Below are 22,628 nucleotides of genomic sequence, written 5' to 3' on the forward strand. Positions count from 1 at the left end.
AATAAAATATTATTATACAAGGATAATAACAAATTGAAGATAAAGATAAATTGAGTCTTTTCAGAATGTCTAATAAATTCACATCCTTTAAGGATAACACATTTTTTTCCTGTGCCCAAGATTTCAAAAGTTCAATTACATCCAGGAATTGAGTTCTTACATTTAATTAAGTGAAACCTTGAAGAAAGACATATGTCTAATATCCTAAAAAAATTTATGTGTGTGTTAACCAATATTTGAAACAAACGAAATCTATAACATGTCTGATATTTTCATTGTTACTTATAGGGAAATATTGGGATTTAAGTCATTGAGATACCTTTACTGTTAATCAAAACTGCATAACTCAATTGAAATACTGAGTTCATCTAGTGATACTAAGGTCCAATTTTCACTCTGTCGCCCAAGCTGGAGTGCATTGGCACGATCTCGGCTCACTCTAAGCTCTGGCTCCCGGGTTCACGCCATTCTCCTGCCTCAGCCTCCTGAGTAGCTGGGACTATAGACGTCCGCCACCACGCCCAGCTAATTTTTTGTGATTTTTAGTAGAGACAGATTTTCACTGTGTTATCCAGGATGGTCTTGATCAACTGAACTCGTGATCTGCCCGTCTCAGCCTCCCAAAGTGCTGGGATTAAAGGAGTAAGCCACCGTGCCCGGCAAAAATGTTTTGAAGTTTTTGAAGAAACTTTCCTAAACATTGTTGCCTTATTTTATTCTTACAACAAATAGGAGGTGGCATATAACCAACTGGTTATTTCTCCCTTTTAGAAGTGATTAAAGTTTGATTATAAATAATACCTGGCTGAAGTGAGAACAAGAATCCAGAATTTATTTCCCTATACCACTCCTTACTAATCATTTTAATATTTATAATCTGTATCATCTCTATCCATTGTATATGTTCTCAAAATCTTTATTGGGGAGATGAAATAGAGAAGCCATAGAAGTCTATGCTGTTATATCAGAAGTTTTATAACATGAAAATTGCAAAAATGGTTAAATAACTGCAAAATACTTGGATATGATACAATTGCTTCTTGAAATCTTGCAACATTGGATAAAGACTGCAAGATGTGAAACAGAGGAGATTCACCTGTGCTAACACGGGTCAAGCTAAATATTGTAAAAAGAAAACAGGTTAAAATAGTGCACATAGGATACCTTTCAGTGGGTTTACAAGAGACAAAACACAATCCAAATCTGGTGACCACACTTCCACCTTCTCCAAGGAAACTAAGGGATTTCTAGAGGAAGCATAACATTTTGATTAGGCACAAAATGGATTTTGTCCTTTTTATAGATGCTTTGTTTATGGAAAGGCATCCTAAAATGCCTAAATCAGGAGTTGTTTGTAGACAAACTTCATGTGGCACGATCCACATAAGCTTCTAACATTAATATATCTACGTGAGCTTCTAATGCTTAATGTGTTTGCATGATACCCATTAGTCCACATTTTACTTCCAGTTGCTCTGTTTTCAACATGAGTATTTTTTTAAAAGCACAATTCAATATTGTTATTTTTATTCAGCACCCATTTTTAACTTTTTATTAGAATATTCCATCCCTTTACATTTAAGGCAATTATTAATATTATTGGGTAACAGTCTACTATTTTTATCATGACCTATTGATCTATGATTCTCCATTCGTCAGTTTTAGCCTTCTTTTAAGTAAATCCAGCATGTATTTTTTTTTTTAGTGTTTTAGTTTATCTTATATATTGACTTCTTAGGTATATTTGCCTGTTTTTTTCTAGAAAATAGAGCAAGTTTCTTTGCCATTAATGTATTCCTCAAATAATATTATTCTGTATCCTGAACAATGTAAAACTCTTATAGTAGTTTAATTCCATTTACCCCTTTCCTACTCGTTCTGTTTTTGTTCTCGTATATTTCACATCTACATGTGCAATTATCCCATAACAATCAATGATTTTTAAAAATGTAAAAATGCATATTTACAAATACGATTTTATGAAAAGCATTTTTTTACATATTTACCTTTTTCCTTGTCTTCTTTTAATTTTTCTTTATATAAACTTCTCATAAAAATGATTTCAAGGCTACAACACCATAAAACTCCAGGAGAACAAATTCTTATTGTGATCTTTGCGAATGGCATTCCTTTGAGATGTGCTTTGCACATCTTGTATGTCATTACATTGTATAACAGTAATCTTCAAAGATAATCTAATATGATTATTCTGATTTATTTCCAATTTCTAAACTTATTAACTAATTTTTTGCTTCAATATTATTCTTATTTTATATTAGCCATTGTCAGTACACCTGTGACTTCCGAATACATCTATAGCATGCAGTAAAGTAACAAAACTTAACAGATTTCTGAATACGTTATTTTTCAAGTCACTGAAAAGTTAATGTTTGTAATTAAAGATATATTGAGCCAAGGGTTTTACATCAAAAAAGAATAGTGTATCATGCAAATAAAATAAAGAATGAATAAACTGGTAGTTTTACAATTTTACCAGGATAGGATTCATTTAAGTTAGAAAGAATTTCAGTAAAGAGGGCAAAGCTGAAGATGCTTCAAAGTTATAGTAATCAAAGGTGCGTATCAGGGTGAAAACTTATTTCACACAATGGTAGATAAAAATATTAATAGCCTTGTATGGCAAATAAAATATTTTGGAAGAATCCATGTATGCACAGCTTTTCTTACTGTTGGGCCTGTGCAAATTGAAATTTATCAGTATGTATTCTTCAGGTGTGTATTATCTTACAGGAATTCCATCTGCATTGGTAAACAAATAAACAAAAAGATATCCTATAGTATACATACATAACGTTGAAGCCTTAGGTCAATCTGAAGGCCAAGTCTTATGTTGAAGGCAAGTAATTCAGTAGCTATAGCAACAGCTGCAATCACATAAGAAATGGAGAAATTTTGCTATTCGTTTCTTTACTAGCTTTGTAGTTATCTTTATCTTTATTTTTTCAATAAATTTAAATACAAGGTCAAGTAAATTCATGAGAATATTGATATTTACATAAAAATCATATTAATATGTTCCTTCAGAGGCATAAGTAAATTTATTCTAATAAGTTACTGGTAAAACTGTTTAAGACAAAGTGAAAATTTCAGAAAGAATAAAGACTATTAAATAAATGGAGAAAAATATTACATTAAAGAAAAAGAGCCCTAGATCTCATTAGTGAAAACATAATTTTACTTCAAAAAATTTCCTTCAGAAAAGAACTAAAAATTATGTATAGCCATATTTAAAATATTAATCATCCTTCCTTTGAACCATTCAATGTGTACAAGTAGCTTGAAAATAGGTACAAGTTCCTTGAAAATAGAAATAATGTACAAGTATTCAGTTGTATTTGAAGTCTTTTATAATCCTAAATAATAATTACTGAGATCATTTTGACACCATATCATCAAAAAAAAAAAAAACTAATGGTATTCGATGTTTATATAGATTGCTATATTGAATGTATTCATTGAATTATTTAATGTATTAATATCCACTTGAATTTTATTTTTTTAAATTTACTTTTACCTATCCTCCTTGTATCTGAGTTTTGACAAATTTACCTGCATGTTAGATGTAAGCACTTCTCTTCAGAGGAGGAGGCAGAGCAAGGTGGCTAAAGGGAAGCCTCCACTGATCACCCTCCCCACAAGAACATCAAATGTAACAACTATGTACACACACACACACACACACGCAAAGCACCTTCATAAGAACCAAAAATCAGCTTAGGTAGCAGCTTGCCCACAGTGGGGTAGAGCACCAAGCTGCCCCGTTACAGCAGAAAACAAAATTGGAATGAACTCAGCTGACACCTACCCATGGAGGGAGCATTTAAACCAGCCCTAGACAGAGGGGAATTGCCCGGCCCAGTGGTTGGAAATTGAGTTCCCACAAGCCTTGCCACTGTAGAGTAAAGTGCTATCTGGCCTTAAATAAACTTGAAAAGCAATCTTGGCCACAAGGACTGCAAATCCTAGGCAAGTTCTAGTACTGAACTGGGCTCAGAGCCAGTGGACTGAGGGGGAACACAACCTACAGAGACACCAGCTGGTGCAGGTAAAGGAGCGCTGACACTGCAGCTCCCTTAGCTGCAGACTACGTAGTTCACGGCTCCAAAACAGATTCTTCTCTTCCACTTGAAGAGAAGAGAGGGAAGAGTGGGGAGGACTTTTTCTTTCATCTTGGTTACCAGCTCAGCCACAGCAGGACAGGGCATCAGTCAGAGTCGTAAGTTCTCCTTTCCAGGACCTAGCTCCTAGATGACATTTCTAGATACATCCAGGGCCAGAAGGAAACCAGCTGCCCTGAAGGGAAAGACCCAGTCCTGAAATAATTCATCAGCTGCTAACTGAAGAACCCTTACGCCCTGAATAACCAGCAGCAATACACGGGTACTACATTGAGGGATCTGAGTGAGTCTCTGAGACTCTCTGCTTTAAGGTGAGACTCAGCACATCCCCACCTTTGGTGGCTACAGGGAGAGGCTCTTTTTTCTTGAGAAAAATGGAGGGAAAGGTAAAGAGGACTTTGTATTGCACTTTGGATACAAGCTTGACAACAAGAGGGTAGAGCACCAAACAGGCTCTTGCAGTCCCCAGCTCTAGGCCTTGTCTCTTGGATGATATTTGTGGACCTGCCTGGGGCCAGAGGGAAGCCTACTGCCCTGGGAAGTGAGTCCCACACCAGGCACGACTCACCACAATCTGACTGAAGGGACCTGAGGCTGTCTTTGGTAGCAGCCTGGTAGTACTCCCCATGGGCCTGTGGTGGTGGTGGCCACGGGTGAGGCTTGTCTTTCTTTGGAAAGGGGAGGGAAGAGTAGGACATTCTGCTTCTTGTGGTTTTGATGCCAGCTCAGGTGCAGTACAACAGAACACTGGATAGACTTCTAAGGTATTTGACTCTAGTCCCTGGCTCCCAGATGGCACCTCTGGACTTGCTTGGGGCCTGGGAGAACCTACCACCCTGAAGGGAAGAACCAAGCCTGGCTTACTTTGCTACCTGCTGATGTGGCAACCTACAACCTTTAATGAACATAGGTGGTAGTCAGCTAGTGGTTATAGTAGGCTAGTAGGCTTTAGGCAGACAGAGTGCTGTGCTGGCTTCAGATCAGACACAGCACAGTCCAAGTGGTGGTGGCCATAAGGATCCTCGTGTACCTCTTCTCCAACTCCAGGCAGCTCAGCACAGATAGAGAGATTTCATTTGTTTGGGATAAAGCAAGGGAAGAGAGCAAGTGTCTCTGCCTAGTAATCCAGAGAATTCTTCTATATCTTATTCAGGACCATCAAGGTACTACCTCCACAAGTCTGCATGAGCTACAGTGTTACTTGGATTGGAGTGCCCCCTAATTAAGATACGACTGTAGTGATTAAAAGGCTAAATCATAAGACCCAAGTCCTTTTGAATACCTGGAAAGCCTTCCCAGGAAGGACAGGTACAAACAAAGCTGGATTGTTAAGACTACAATAAATACTTAACTCTTCAAAGCCCAGACACCAACTAATAAGGTTTGACTGTATCCCCACCCAAATCTCATCTTTAATTGTAGTTCCCATAATCCCCTGTTTTGTGGGTGATACCTGGTGGGAGGTAATTGAATCATGGGAGCAGTTTCCCCCATGCTATTCTCGTGATAGTAAGTTCTCACAAGATCTGAGGGTTTTATAAGGTTCTTCCCCCTTCACTTGGCTCTTATTCTTCTTCTACCTGACACCATGTGAGGAAAGATATGTTTGCTTTCCCTTCTGCCATGAGTGTAAGTTTCCTGAGGCTTCCCCACCCATGCTGAACTGTAAATCAATTAAACTTCTTTTTTAAATTTTTTTTAATAAATCAACCAGTCTTGCGGGTGTCTTTATTAGCAGTGTAAGAACTGACTAATACACCAACAAACATCTACAAGTAACAAAACCATCTAGGAAAACATGACCTCACAAAAAAAAACTAAATAAGGCACCAGAGTCCAATCTCAGAGTGACAGAAACTTGTGACTTTTCAGACAGGGAATTCAAAATAGCTGTATTGAGGAAAGTCAACAAAATTCAAGATAACATAGAGAAGGAATTCAGAATTCTATCAGATAAATTTAACAAAGACAATAAAATAATTAAAATAATCAAGCAGAAATTCTGGAGTTGAAAACTGCAACTGACATATTGAATAATGCATCACAGTCTCATAATAGCAGAATTGATCAAGCAGAAGAAAGAATTAGTGAGCTTGAAGACAGGCTATTTAAAAGTGCACTGTCAGAGAAAACAAAAGAAAAAAGAAAAAAAAATGAAGCACACCTACAGGACCTAGAAAATAGCCTCAAAGGGGTAAATCTAAAAGTTCTTGGCCTTAAACAGAAAGTAGAGAGAGAGGGGTAGAAAGTTTATTCAAAGAATTAAAACACAGAACTTCCCAAACCTAGAGAGAGGTATCAATACTTAAAGTATACAATAATAGCTGAAATCTTCAGCACCCCACTTTCAGCAGTGACAGTTCATCCAGAAATAAAATCAACAAAGAAATGTTGAACTTAATCTGCACTAAATACCAAATGGGCCTAATTAGTATTTACAGGACATTTTATCCAAGGGCTGCAGGGCACACATTACTCTCCTCAGCACATTTATTATTCTTGAGGATAGACCATTTGTTATGTCAAAAACAAACCTTTTAAAAATTCAAAAAAACACTGAAATCACAGTAATTATCTCCTTTGACCACAAAGAACTAAAACTAGAAATCAATAAAAGAGGAATTTTGAAAACTGTACAAACACATGGAAGTTAAACAATATGCTCCTGAATGACCAGTGGGTCAATAAGTAAATTAGGAGGAATATGGGGGCTGGGTGAGGTGGTTCACATCTGTAATCCTAACACTTTGGGAGTCCGAGGCAGGTAGATTGCTTGAGCTCAAGAGTTTGAGACCAGCCTAGGCAACATAGGGAGATCCTGTCTATACAAAAAAATTTTAAAAATAGCGAGGCATGGTGTCATATGTCTGTAGTCCCAGCTACTTGAGAGGCTGAGGTAGGAGGATTGCTTGAGCCTGGGAGGTCAAGGCTGCAGGGAGCTATGATTGTGCCACTGCACACTCCAGCCTGGATGACACAGAGAGCCCGTCTCAAAAACTAAAAGAAAGGAAAACTTAAAAATGTATTGAAACAAATGATAATGGAAACAACACATACCCAAACCTATGGGATACCATGAAATTAATAATCAGAATGAAGTTTAAAACTGTAAGTGCCAACATCAAAAAAAGCAGAAAAACTTCAAATAAATAACCTAGTGTATCCAAGACCTTAACTGAGAATCTGACATTTAATAGAACTAGCATTTTAGATCAGTATGCAATCTATTTTTTAATAAATACATTTTAAATTCTATCTACAGCATTTATCAAAACAATTGCTGTTGTATGAAGAGCTTACATGTAAAATTCAACATTTAAAAAATTTTAAAACTTTTAGCAGAAAATATGGGAAAATATTTTTATTAACTTTCAGCAGAGAAGAATTCTCTAAGTAGGACAAAAGCCAAAATATGCATTATAACGGTAATAACTTCAAATATATTAGAATTAAAATTATATCCACTAAAATTTACTACAAAAATAGATAATATAAGCCTTAAAAATGTTACCAGGATACATGGGCATTAATATATATCTTCATTGTTTATTATAACAACAATTTAGAAACAGGCCACATTCTCAAAAGCAGCGGTTGAACAGATAAACACCTTAGGGCATTTTCTTTTATTTCTTTCTTTGTGTGTGTGTGTGTGTGTGTGTGTGTGTGTGTGTGTGTGTGTGTGAGAGAGAGAGAGAGAGACGGAGTTTCGCTCTTGTTGCCCAGGCTGGAGTGCAATGGTGTCATCTAGACTCGCTGCAACCTCTACCTCTCAGGTTCAAGCGATTCTCCTGCCTCAGCCTCCTGAGTAGCTGGGATTATAGGCATCTGCCACCATGCCTGGCTAATTTTTTGTATTTTAGAAGAGACGGGGTTTCACAATGTCGGTCAGACTGGTCTCGAACTCCTGACCTCAGGTGATCTATCTGCCTCGGCCTCCCAAAGTGCTGAGATTACAGGTATGAGCCACTGCACCTTAGGGCATTTTCATAAAATGAATATTATACAATTGTGAAAAGAAATAAAGCAACACATATCAATAGGGAAAGATCTCAAAGTAACAATTTGAAAAAAATCAAATCATGTAACAATGCACATTATATAGAATAATTTATGTAAAATACAACAGGTATATGTGTGTGTGTGTGTGTGTGTGTATATATATGGTAAAATCCATAAAAAGCATATAAAGTACAAGATGGTTTTTATTTCTTGGGAAATATAAAATAATGTGATGTTGTAGTACCATACAGGATGCTCCATATTTCTTGGTGATTTTCCATATCCTAAGCTAGGTAAATTGTCAATGCGTGTTAATTTTTTATAGACTTTTTGCTATATATTAAGCATTTATAGCAAAAATGTTAAAGTATAAATAGAAATGTAATACCACTAAAGCACTGAGTATAGACTTACGGAGGTGAACGTTTTAACTTGATTGACTATAAAAGAAGAATCTTGGTCACATACAGCTGTTGGGCAAACAGGAAAAGGAGAGTAGGATTTCAAAATAAAGGAAAGATCGAGAAAGATGAAGAAGCAAAACACATCCAGGCCACAAGTAGCTACATATTCCACCTGTGCCTTGGGTAAGAGAAGAAACATTTTCTCAATGGTATTGAAGGAAAAAATGTAAAAATAGTGGATGCAAATACATGTTTAGGTAGGGCAGGGACAGGTAAGACAAAAAAGGTATTATTACTTTGATGTCTGTTTTTTATGAGAAATAGAAGTTAGTTTTCTCAAAAAAGAAGAAAGGCAAGTATAAGAAGTTGAAGACATTGGTAAAATTTGAAATTACTGCAGGAAAGAATTGGAGAAGAAATAGATAATGGAAACAGAATAATGTACTGGCATTATTGAGGATAAAGATAAGGTATGTTATATTATCACCAGTCTACACAGCCAATTGATTTTCTTCATTAATGCATAGAAGCTCAGTTGTAGAATCAGAAATTTATTGACAGATGAAGGACTGGTGGAGTTATACAGAAAACAGGGCAGAGAGTTTCACGTTTCTAAGAAGAAAATGATGAAAGTGAGGGAATTCTGACTTCCAGATTGAAGAGGTAAGGATATAAACATAGGAGACACAGAAAAATTGGATGGAAATTCCAAGGTCAAAATACAGTGAGACCTAAACCTAGTTATACTTGCAGCAAGGGAAGGAGAAGCTTTATGTGAGCCTGGGATATTAAGCAAAGTTATTTCAAGGTTTAAAATAGAGATAATGGCAAAGTCCAGGGCAAGGCTTTGAGTCCAAGTGAAAGTAACACTTGATAGTAGTTGAAAAATAAAAATAATTTATTATGTTAAATTGTGTTGCTTCAATCTTACTGACTAGTTTAGGAAAATAAACTCCAGGAAAAATACTTTCAAGATGTGCCAAAAATCCCCGAGATGCTTATACACGTAAAGTTACATTTAACCATCAAATGTCAATTTATCATATCCATTGGCAGTTATATAAAAAGACTAGGGCATGTGGTAACTCTATTTCCTCCTACACATACCTCATGTTTCATTGTGAACTTTTATTCTGAATTGTTACCAATCTTTTATTTTGTAGGATTAGGATTATCAGTAGTCTATTTTAATGAGTTATTTTTTTTAATCTTGATTTCTTGTAAGAAGTGCCAAGGGGAAGAAATCCACAATCAGATCAGCTACAGGCTTGGAGAAAATTGTTTATGCATTCAGCTATGCAATATCATTGCTGTATGACATGCAGCAAGCCACTTAATCTCTCTTGCACAACATTTATTAATTAATTAGTGTAGCAGTACCTTATCTGTCTCCTTCACAAATTTATAAAGAACCAATGAGATTATGCATGTCAAAGTAAAATGGAAATGCAAAGTATTACAGTCTGTGATTCTACAAGTAAGCATTAAGTACTGAGAAACTTAACAAGCAAGATTAGAGAACAAAACACAAAACGAGATTTTCTACAGAAATGAATTTGAAGTCACATATTAACTTTGGTCTATGTAGGAATTTTGTTTATTTTTTATTTATCATTTTTAATTTTTAAATAGATTTAGGGGGTACAAATGAAATTTTGTAACATTGATATGTTGTGTAGTGAAGTCTGGGCTTTTAGTATACCTGTCACTCAAATAGTAAACATTGTACCCAATAAGTAATTTTTCAACGGTGTCCCACCTCCCACCCTGCCACCTATTGTAGTCTACAGTGTGTATTTTCCCCTTGTCCCCTCAAATCCCCTACATCCATGTGTACTGTTTGTTTAGATCCCAGTTGTAAGTGAAACCATGTGGTATTTCACTCTGATACCGAGTTATTTCAATTAAGATAATAGCCTTCAGTTCCATTGTGAAATACATGATTTTATTCTTTGTTATAGCTGAGTAGTATTCCATGTTGTGTAGAAATAAATAAATAAATAAACAAATATATATTGCAGATATACATATACAGAGACGTAGATAGATGATAGATAAATAAACACACACAACATGCACACACAAACGCACACACACACACACACCACACTTTCTTTATCTAATTATCTGTTGATCACTTAGGCTGATTACATAACTTTGCTATGGTGAATCATGCTGCAATAAATACATGCCTGCAGGTTTTTCTTCTATAATGATTTATTTCCCTTTGCACAGCAGTGAGATTGCTAGTAGTTCTATTTTTAGTTCTTTGAGAAATCTCCATACTGTTTTTTATAGAGGATGTACTAAGTTACATTCCTATCAACAGTGTATGAACTTTCCCTTCTCTCTGCATTCTCACCAACATCTGCTGTTTTTCTGACTTTTTCATAATAGCCATTTTGGCTGGTGTAAGATTGTATCTCATTGTAGTTTTAATTTGCATTTTTCCATGTTTGTTGGCTTCTAAGTCTTCTTTAAAATAAAAAAAGTCTGTTCATATCCTTTGCCCACTTTTTAATGGGGCTATTTGTTTTCTTCTTCATGAGTTGTTTGAGTTCCTTGTAGATTCTGGATATTAGCTCTTGATTGGATAATTAGTTTGCAAATATTTTCTCACATTCTGTAGGTTGTCTGTTTTCTCTGTTGATTATTTCTTTTGCTGTGCAGAAGCTTTTTAAATTTTTACAGGACAATTGCAGTGTTAGTATATTAAATCTTTGATATAAATAATTTGATTAATTTTTCATTTTACACTGTAATGTTTATGTCTTTTTGTTGTATTTGATAAAATGCTAAAATATTTTTGGCATTAACTATTTTCTCACAAAGTATTGCTTCCTGTTTTATATTGTATGCAGTTTTCTATGAAATAAAAATTAGTTTCAAATAAAACAAAACAGATTTGATCAGGCTTTTTGTAAGAGGAATTTTTATATAATAAAATAAAGTACAGATTATAATTAAAATGTTTTAATATACCATGCACCATTTGATCTTTAAAAAAACAAAATAAATATAAATTTAATATTAAAAATAAATTATTTACAGATTAAAGCTTATAGGCCTTCAATAATTAGAGATTGAAAGACAGCATTCTGGACATTAATATATTTCTTATGAGATGACAAATATTCAGTAAGAGGCACTACATGCCCAATGTAGTTTTATTTAAATTATAGTAAGTATATTTTAAATTTACATCATTTAGTATATGTAAGAGCTGTGTTTTTATTTAAAGATTTTGCTTTAAAAGAAATATCTGGTTTTTGTCTTTGAAATTCACAAGTTCTTATGAGTTTACATACAATAGCACACTTTGTTACATCTTAATAAAGGCAATTGGCTTCTTAGATATTCAGTACTTTTGTCTAAAAGTTTAAATATCATGTAAGTAGCATTGTCTAGCTCATTTTCCTTTAAAAATAAGAACTTCAGTTTATAAAATTTGGCACTTATAAAGTAGTTTTGTTACTCAGGTATTTAAAATACATATAAATTGCAAAGTATATGTGGTATATAAACACTATATAGTATATATAATGTAGCTTATATATATTTATATATTATTTTAATAACATTTATGTAGTGTACAAATATGTATAGTCACATTTTTTCAAAGTATAATTTGCAAAGATTCTGTCATGTTTATAAGCCAAGATTTTATTCTTGTTGACAATAATCCCTATAATAAGACTGCAATTATCACATTTTTTAGAGTATATTATAGAAGTCCAAATGATTTTAAGATATACATAAAATCTTATCTTCTAAAATGTCTGTACTTTTGTCTTTCTCAGGAAGATCAAGTATAAGACTTGCACATTCTAGTCCTGATTCTATTTCCTCAAAGAATAATGAGTGCTTCAATTCAGTTTTCTCACATCTTAAAATCATTTATCTGTCACCTGCTGCAGTGGGCACATGGTCTCATGCAAGAAAATAATTACGGCTTTGGAAATATTCTTTGGACAATGTGAAAGATCTTTTGCTATTCATCTGCATTGTTCCAAAACAGTAGCAGAACAAATTTAAATAAGTTAGAGCTGCAATTATTTATTGTTATCTTTTGGATTATTTTTTACCTGGGTAACACAGAAGATTAAACATAATCAGTTCCAGCTGGAAACACTTCTACAGTATGTCAAGGACAATAAGTTCACAAATTGACTTTACCTGCTATTCATGTGGTATATGAAAAGAATTGGGCAAAGGGGAATTTAATTAGTGTGTCTCATAGTAGAAATAAATAATAAAAAAGGATAGACTGCTGATTGCTTTGAAAATGAGTAGCATGCTTAGCTGTCAGCAATGAAGCAGAAGTGGTTTGTTAGTATTTCTTTGGTCACAGAAATTTTGATTTCTTTAGATTATCTCATGTGAAGTCTAACGTGTATTATTTTAAGTATGAACTATAAAATGCAATTTTATTATACATATGGAGAGTTGTTACTTAAGATGATACAGTGAGAAGTATTTACACTAAAAAACTAAAGGATTATGATAGCTACTGAAAGCTTTTATAGATTGAAAGAAGCCAAAGAAATAATACCAAAGATAAGTTATTTTCATATCTAAGCTTTTCCTCTTAAAAACTTGAATAGCAAAGAATATATTTCTGTTTCAATAAAGCACATTATCAAAGTTATTTTATCACATATGTGTAATTATTATTTACTGCTTATTATTGTAAAAAGGAAGGAATTCTTAAAAGTAAAAATCAGAAAGTTTCTGAATTACCAATTTTTTGCTAGTAAGTATGAGTTAAATTATGTAAATGATAAGTATTACAGTAATTTTTATTTTGTTAAACTTGTGCATTTCATAAGCATCCATATAAGGAAGAACAAACATTAACAATTCTTAAAAAAATACTAAGGAAATAATTTGCATCATTTGTCATTACATTCTACTCCTGATATGTAGGATCTAATCTAACATTGCCTTTTACTTATGTCTTATCTATTGCCTTTGAAATAGAAAATAGCCTAATTCATGAATCACAAAATAATAGCTTAGTTTTCACTTTGCTTTGTCCTGTATAAGGAATCCAAATTTAAAAGATACATACCTTTATACATTTATTTTCCAAAAATTATATTGAGTTCCCAGAATACGCAATCCTATTAAAATGTGTAAGACAGTACATTTTCCTAAAAAAATAAAAATTTATGGGAAATAACTGTGAAAATAACCATAAATCCAGAGAAAATAAAATATGAGTTACCATGAGAAAAATCCATGGAACTGGAGAAAGAGAGATTCATTCTGTGCTGTGGTGAAAGGGTGGAGTTGGGAAAAAAATGTCTAAGTAACATGAAATAGCCTTAGGGCTGTGTAAAAGATCAGTAGATTTGTGAGAGCCAGGTATTTTAAGTTTAAGGAATAACATGAAAAAGTGTATTAAAAAGAAAAAAAACTACTTTTTTTTAGTTCTTTTTGTATACCAATGCCATTCAAGGTGCCTTCAAATATCCTTTCTGTTAATTCTTAAAACCCACTATGGGTTTGACAGTGATGAGGAGCTGGCAGGCAGTGATCATAGGCTGCTGGAGCACAGACTTTAGGGTCAAGTTGTGAAGGTGTAGAATTGCTGGCTTAAAAGTTTAGGCTTTATCACTGAAGCATAAACAGTTAAGGATTTTAGAAGATCTGTTTTCCAAATAGATAATTCTGCCAGCCTTATAAAGAGAGAGTGGAGACACTTAAGAGGCTATTACTGACAGCACCACCCATGAAGTATTTCTATACAAGCACACATGCACACAACATGCTCACCCACCCCAGGCACACATGTATATTGAACTTGACTGTCATCGACCCTACACTGAGCTATCATTCAACAGGAAGTCAATAGAAAGTGCGGGGGAAGGAGGGATAAACTGATCAACACCAACAAGAAACAATCAGCCATATCCAAAATGAGGTATAGTCTTCAAGCTATCTAACCTGTTTTCTTTAGCAAAGTTTTTATTTTCATGAAGAAAAAAGTAAAAAAAAAAAGTATTCTAACATTACTTCATAGAATTAAAAGATAATTCATTAACATTATTACAATAATTGGACCTCATTTGAACTCTATTTCAAGCAAACTATTTTTTTAAATAATCAGGACTTTTATTATGGAGAAGGTATTAGAAGATATTAAATAATTATTCTTAATTCTTGAGATGCAATAATAGCATTATAGTTATTTAAGAAAAATGTCCTCTTTTTGAAAGACATATAGAAGCAAATACCCTAACTTAAAAAGAAAAAAAAGAAGGAAAAAGAAGGAAGGGAATGCTGGAGAAGGGAATAGATGAAGCTAGTAGAACTGTCCATTTTTGTTGATCCAAGCTGAGGCACACATATGATGGTAGTTGTGGCCCATCTGGAGTGGCCGCTGTGAAGATGCCAGCTGCAGCGGGGTGGGCATGGCCAGGGTTGTGTGCTCCATGCTTCTGGGTGCAGCTGCAGCTGCCCAGTTGTGGCTCGGATTCCTGGCATCCCTGTGCTCTCGGGGGCCTGGTAATCCTCTGCCGCCTAGGCTCGGAAGTGCCTGCTCCCAGTGTCTGGCTTCTTCCCACTCCCGGTACCCAGTCTGGTGTGAAGAAAAATTGTTGCCAAGCACGGTTGCTATGTCGACCTCGCTGTGTGTGCACGTGCTCTGGGTGGCACTGACATGCCAGATCCCTGCCACCTCGGCCCCCTCTAGACTTTGGGCACTGATGAGCATGGGAGGAAGTTAATGGAGGGAAAAGGGTGGCTCAGCCTGAGCCTGCAGGTGCCCCTCAGCACAAACATCCTGGGCAACGTGGACAGCATGTTGATGGCAGGAGGCAGACATGTTCCTGGGAGGATAGGGGCTGGTCCTTGATAAAACCCCACTTTCAAGCCAACGACATCCTGAAGCCTGGGGGCGGAGCTGCCAGTTCCAGGTGGAGTCCGCGTTGCCCAGAGTGAGAACTTACAGTGCTTTTTCCAAGCCTGCCCATGGCTGCCCATGGACCAGTCAGCACATACTTCCTCCCTTCTGAGCTCATACCAACCCCAGTTTCAGCCAGACGCACACAGACGTCAGGAGGACTTGTGTGTAAAAAGAAACTACCCACTACAGGTCTGCTCTCCACTAAGAGCTGGACAGATGTCGGGACATCTGCCTGCAGCAAGGAGCTACCCACTGCGGGTCTCCTGAGAGCTGTTCTGTGGCTCAGTGAAGTTCCTCTCTGCCTTGTTCTCCCTTCAGTTGTCCATGTACCTCATTCTTCCTAGAGGTGGGGCAAGAACTCAGGACACACTAAATGGTGAGACTGAAAGAGCTGTAATACAAACAGAGCTGAAACACATCTCCCTGCTCACCATGTTGCAGAAGATGAGAAGGACAGAAGAGCTGCAGTTCTTCAGGGAACCCAGACCTAGGGGGTCCCCGAGCCAGGGCTGTGACACCCTCCTTGGGGCTTTGCAGTAACTGGCTTCTGCAAGCTTCCAGATGCCAATGCATTTTCCTTTTCCAGACACGGTGCCCACAGCAGAAACCACATGTGATGCATTTGGTCTAGCCACAGATTTGCACAGAGCCAGCACCTGTGCCAGTGCCTTGAGCAGCCTGCCCCACCACAACAAGCACCATGCCTGGCTGTGGACAGTGGCCAGTCCCCACCCCTGCTTGCCTATACACCTTGCACTGCTCTGTGCCTTGCTTGCCCTTGGGATGTATGAAATATGAGACGCTAGCACGAGCCAAGTGCAGCCTGCAGGGCTGAGTATGTGGAACAAGCCCAGTGGCCACAAGCAATACTCAGGCAGAAGACACCCCCAGCCATAGAGATTTCTGGCTGGCAAAGCAACACCCCAAAGATCCCATGACACATACGTAGTGGTTAATTTTGTATGTTGGAAATCGTCATAGAAAAAGACTTGCTATAGAATAATATGACTTGTCTGAGCACTGACAATAACAGTAGGCAATTACAGTAGGGATGTAAAAAAGAAACATTAAATAGGATTAGCAGAGGTTGATGAGACAAATAAATCAAGATAGGGAACGAAAGAAACAGCAGGATGACAAGAGATACATTTCATTTGGACATTTATAATTATAGTGCCCACACTCCTGCTTCCCTCATCACATCCTTTCTTCCTATAGTCATCATCTCTATCTCAGTTAATGTCAACTGCATCCTCCAGTACTCCCAGCCCAAAAACCATGAAATAATCTGTGTATTCTCTTTTTTACTGGTGCTGTGATAGAAATACTTCAGAATCCAGCCACTTCCCACTATTGTATCGCTGCTACCACCTTGGTCTAACTCACTCTAATTCAATTTCTGGGTGTTTGTATATTTTTAAAAATTAATAAAGGCATTGGAGAGATTGTCTTAGGACATGAAGAAGATGATTGCATCATTTTTCTCAGAACCTTCTAATGGTACCATCATTTTTCTTTCACAGTAAAGCTATTTTTTTTTACAATACCTTCTAAAGATTTATACATTGTGATCTTCTTTTATGTATCTCCTCTTCTACCACTCCCCTGAACTTTTTTGCTGTTATTTAATTATGCCAGGAATACTTATGCAACAGGTTCTTTGCACTGGCTGTTACCTATGCCTGGAACATTCTCTCTGCAGATATATGCACAGGCTGCCTTTTTTTGTTTTTGATCATATGTCACATTCTCAGTAAGGCTTACCACAATGCTCTGAAGCTCCCTACCTCTCTTATCCACCTTGATTTTTAAAAAAAATGATAATTTTTATTTTGTATTATATAATATAAATTACTTGCTAAATGTATTTATTTTAAGTTACTCCTTCATTGGAATATTATCTTCAAAGAGACAAGATTATTTTCAACTAAATTTCAACGTATCTCCCATGCCCCAAATGCCACCTGTTGAATTCTACATTCTCAAAAAATATTTTTCAGATTGATATTGAATAAGGCACTTATGTAAAATTGTAGTAGACAATTGAAAACTAAAGAGTATCACTCAGGAAATTAGCCAAAGTTGGAGATGGATATTTAAGACCAATTGGTGAGCAATGTGGATTGTAGACAAAGGAATTAAAAGCAAGATAAAACCTCCAAAATGCTTAGAATTAAGGGAGTATAAGGAGTTTAAGTGGAAATAAAAATAAGAATTCAGTGAATAAGACTGTTATCACTAAAATTCAATTTCAAACAGTTTAACAGTTATTTCTCATTTAAAGAAGAATTACTAAAAGTTTGTGGTAAACTATTTTGGTAGGTTGTATTTCCTTGGATTTTTTTATTCCTTCACTCCCGTCCCTCATGCCCCCACCCCTCCATCTCCAGTTTTCTTTTTATCTTTTTTTGTTTTCTTTTTTTTGAGACGAAATCTCACTCTTTTGCTCAGGCTGGAGTGTAGTGGCACAGTCTTGGCTCACTGCAATCTCTGTCTCCTGGGCTCAAGCCATTCTCCTGCCTCAGCCTCCTGAGTAGCTGGGACTATAGGCATGTGCCACCATGCCTGGCTAATTTTTTTGTATTTTTAGTTGATAGAGGGTTTCCCCATGTTAGCCAGGTTGGCCTCAACTTCCTGACCTTGGGATCTGCCTGCCTTGGCCTCCCGAAGTGTTGGAATTACAGGAGTGAGCCACCACGCCCGGCCTCCAGTTTTCTTATAGCTGTTAGTAAATGCTGAAATGATTTATGGGTAGAATAATTGACAATTTCCATTATAAAGAACACCAAAGGAATTTCTTAACATGGATGCAGACCTAAAATACCTGGCTGTTATTTAAATGTTTACCTTTTATTTTATTAATAGAAAAAATTAAAAGTCACATATTAACTCTGTTAAAAAGACTGAGAATAGACTGGGCATGGTGGCTCACGCCTGCAATCCCAGCACTTTGGGAGGCTGAGGCAGATGGATCACTTGAGGTCAGGAGTTCAAGACCAGCATGGCCTACATGGTGAAACTCCGTCTCTACCAAAAATACAAAAAAGTTTAGCCCGGTCTAGTGGGGCATGCCTGTAGTCCCAGCTACTCGGGAGGCTGAGGCAGGAGAATCCTTGAACCCGGGAGGCAGAGGTTGCAGTGAGCTGAGATTGTGCCGCTGCACTCCAGCCTGGACGACAAGAGTGAAACTCTGTCTCAAAAACAAACAAACAAAAAAAAACAAAACAAAAGACTAGAATGTCTTGACACATATTAAACAAAATTATTTTAATATATATATCCTAGAAAATAGACTAACATAATTTGGTTATCAAATGTGTATAATCTGTACTTTTCCACAGCATTCCAAAATAACTGTGAATATTGTTTTCTACCAAACCTGTTTAATCATCTTGCCTAAGTCACCGTCAGGGTGCGCTGGCATCCTAAATTGCTTAGAAAAAGTGATAAGAACCTGTTTTCTAGACTCTTTAAATCTGAGAGGTAGTTATTATTTATATTAAAATATAATGCCTAAATATTATCTAGCACTGAAATATGAAAGATAATAATTAACTCAAATATCCAGAAAAATGTTTCATTTCCATGGATACAGTAAATTTTACAGGATATAAAGATTGATAAATGAAGCGCAACCCTAAGAAATCTATGAAGGTGTGAAAATCTGTTTTCTGTATGTAGTTTGGAATTCAAATTTTACGTTATGTTTCTACATGGCTCTGTGCTTTTTAAATGTTTCTTTCCTTCACTGTAAAGTAGTAAAGACCTATAGGATGACTTTTGCAATAACCACTAAGCTCTCTGAAAGACATACCTCCTGTGAAATTTGAATCATTATAAGTCATTGCAAAGTTGAATTCAGTAAAATAGAAACCAATTAAAAGATAGTTAAAAATACATAAAGCTAAGATTTTTCATTTTTAAAAATCAGAAAACCAACTCAGAAACAAAATATGATCAGTTAATTAAGGTTCCTGGTGACATTATAAGAATCTGGTAAAATTTAGGAGAAATATTAACGTTAGATGTTAACGTTAAACTAGACATGCTTGACTTATGTTGAAGAAAGTTATATTTATTTTAGATATTTGCCAAACTTTTTGACAGTAAGGTCAATCAAACTGTAGAAAAAAATTTATTAATGAGGTAGATACGGCCAAGTCACTAAATGTCTTTAAATAAAGTTTAGCAATATTAGTGGAAAGGATAGGAGAGCCTTTATTTGGACTAGACATTTCTTCCAATCATTACATTTGCTTTCAACCTTATTACCTAAAAATTTTCTATGGGCTGCTAGTCTCCAGATAACTGGCATTTTCAATAACAGTCCTTGGACTTGATCTTTCTGTCTACCCAAAGGCATCTGGAGGCCCTTGTAAGAAAAGTGGAAATCATGTAGTCAAAGATTGAAAGTCTTCATTTGCAATGAGCACACGTAATTTAGCATGATAAATTAGAAGACACAGAACAAACCTAAAAAAAATTTAAAGTGAATTATTTAATCTCCATGATCAAATTTCTCATAGTTTCTAAACATCAGATGGAATGTGTGTTATACAACATGAGGTACAACTCAAAATATAGCTCTGTAAAAAGTTACTGTCTAGCAGGGAGAGATCATTATTCTAATCATATACTTGAATCAGGTTTTAAATTTCAGTGGTATTTATGTAAAAATTATGAAAATTTATAAATAGCAGCTAAGGGACCATAGACATTGTTATATTAATGTTAAAAATTAAAAATTATATATTATATAATGTCTAAAATAAATATGAATATAGTAATTAGATATTTTAATAATACAAATACAAAGAAATAAAAATGGAAATAATTTGATCAGATCAAAGATGGATCTTTCAAGGACATAAAGAAAATTGCTGAAAGAGATAAAAGATAACAAAATACTATAGTTGTATTCCACCCAAAGTAAAGAAAAAAGTGGGAATAATTTGATTATTTTAAATAGTACTGTGCTTCAGATATATAATTTAAAAATAAAGCTAAGTTTTCTTTAATTATCCGGGGCCAAAAAAGGTTGTTTATCTCATTATAACAACACATCTTTCGATATTTGAAGGCAAGAAGACATCATTTCCTACTAAAGATTTATTAAAAATAAACAATGTATATTAGCAACTAAATCAAGGCTCTGGAGTTGATTTAAGTGCACACTCCATTCATGCATTCTACAACCACTTAGCTATTGAGTCGTTCTCTCAGGCACTATGATAGTAAACAGACAGATAAAAATGGAAAACACAAAGACCACATAGAGTTCAGTTGAAAGTCAGTTTCAAATATAATTCATAAATATATTTTATCCACTTTTTAAAGTATTCCTTCAGAAACTAATATTTTTCATTATCATTTAGTTTCTTTTCACATTAAAAGGTACTATGATGTTGAACAGAACCCACACTCCATTTTGCACAGATTCTATACATTTCCTTGAAATACCAATATTGTGTATGAGAACGACTGAATTCTTGTTTATTTTATATGGACTATTCAGAAAAAAAATAGGTCCCCTGGTAATAACTATGTAGTCAGGCACAGTGCTGAGCATTTTCTGAAGATTATACTTCCAATAGCCCTATGAGTGCCTGTTTATATAAATATTCTAATGGAAGGAAAGAGAGGTGTGCAATTTGCCCGGGGCTAAAATTCTGTTAATTGCTGTGGACGTGATTTTAACTCTTGGATGGCCTGACTCCTGAAACTGCGTTTAACTACTTCACTATATGTTGACAGCCATGGATTAACTGACCTTCCAGAAAAGCTGTGAAGGCAAACAGATATGTGAAAGGTCCCTAACACAGTTATTTTCTGTATGGACACACCTGCTTCCAAACCTACTATATGTTTAATTTGTGTATGGTACTAGTCATTATGCAAGAACTTTTGGAAACTTGAAACTATTTGCAAATAGCACTGACAGATTTTTTTCATAAAAATATATTTAAAAAATTGGAATATTACTGAAACGTATGGTAAGAAATTTGCCATGTTTACTCAGATAATACAGGTGGATGGGGCTCTTTGATTGGGAGAGTGACTGCCCTTTACAAAAGCTGTTGCAAGCTGAAATGCTGCAGCTTCACCTGGCTGCACACCTTTGCTGCTCCAATTGCGCCACATTGGGTCAGTCTTTCCCCTGATATTATCTCCCAGTCTTCTGCAGCCATGCTTCATTACTTGAAATTGTTCTTCAGTGTGTCTGCAGCATGTTCCTTCAGCTTGCCCTATTTGAGATCTCCTCAGTTCAGCTCACCATACAACAGCTGGCCAGGTGTCCTCCTGCTGTCATCCATTTTTTATACTTGTTTAGTCCAGTGGATCTGTATTGTAGCAAAGAATAACTTCACTGCTGTTGCACTGGCTGTGTTCCAGGACTTCTTGTTGGTGAATATGTTTCTTCTACTTGTGATGCTAACTAAAATCAAGGTTAAATATAATGATCAATATTTTGCTCATTTTTTAATTATGGCATATTAGTAAATATCTATGTACCTTTATACTCTACATAATCTGTCTTATTAATCAAGTTATTCAAATGTTTAATTTGATAACATACTGCTTTTAGTAGGATTTAAATAGAGCTGTGTTAATATATTAAAAAAAATGAGCAACCACTGCAGTTACCTTCAACTTACAGACTAAATAATATCTTACATATTAATCAACAATCTCTGGGCAATTCAGAAATTTTATGAGCCATTGTGCAAAAGGTAATGAACGCCAACTATGCAATGAAAAAAGTAAAGTAAACCCACAAATATTCTCCTAAACCTTAAGATAGAAAAAATTATTCAAAATATCAGGAAATATTTTGAAAAGCTACCAGAAGGATACCTGATATTAATAAAAATATGTATCTAGTCACTAATATGCTTATGATACTGGCCTATATATTATTTTGAGCTCCAATCATAGCAACAATAAAAAAATAGTATTTTTCAGTGGCCATGAGGCATAAATGATTCCAGCTAACTTAATATTCAGTTTCCACACACTTTCACATAAAATACTCATAAATTATAGTTAACATGAAATGGTCGAATACATAACGTGTGATCATTAGCATTTCCCTTTCATATTCAGTACACAATAAACGTTATTGATTTTCTTACATGATAAGATGTGATAGTAAAACCAGAATGAAATTAATAT

Source organism: Nomascus leucogenys, chromosome 5 (genome assembly GCF_006542625.1).
Source record: "Nomascus leucogenys isolate Asia chromosome 5, Asia_NLE_v1, whole genome shotgun sequence".
In the NCBI taxonomy this organism is placed as follows: Eukaryota; Metazoa; Chordata; class Mammalia; order Primates; family Hylobatidae; genus Nomascus; species Nomascus leucogenys.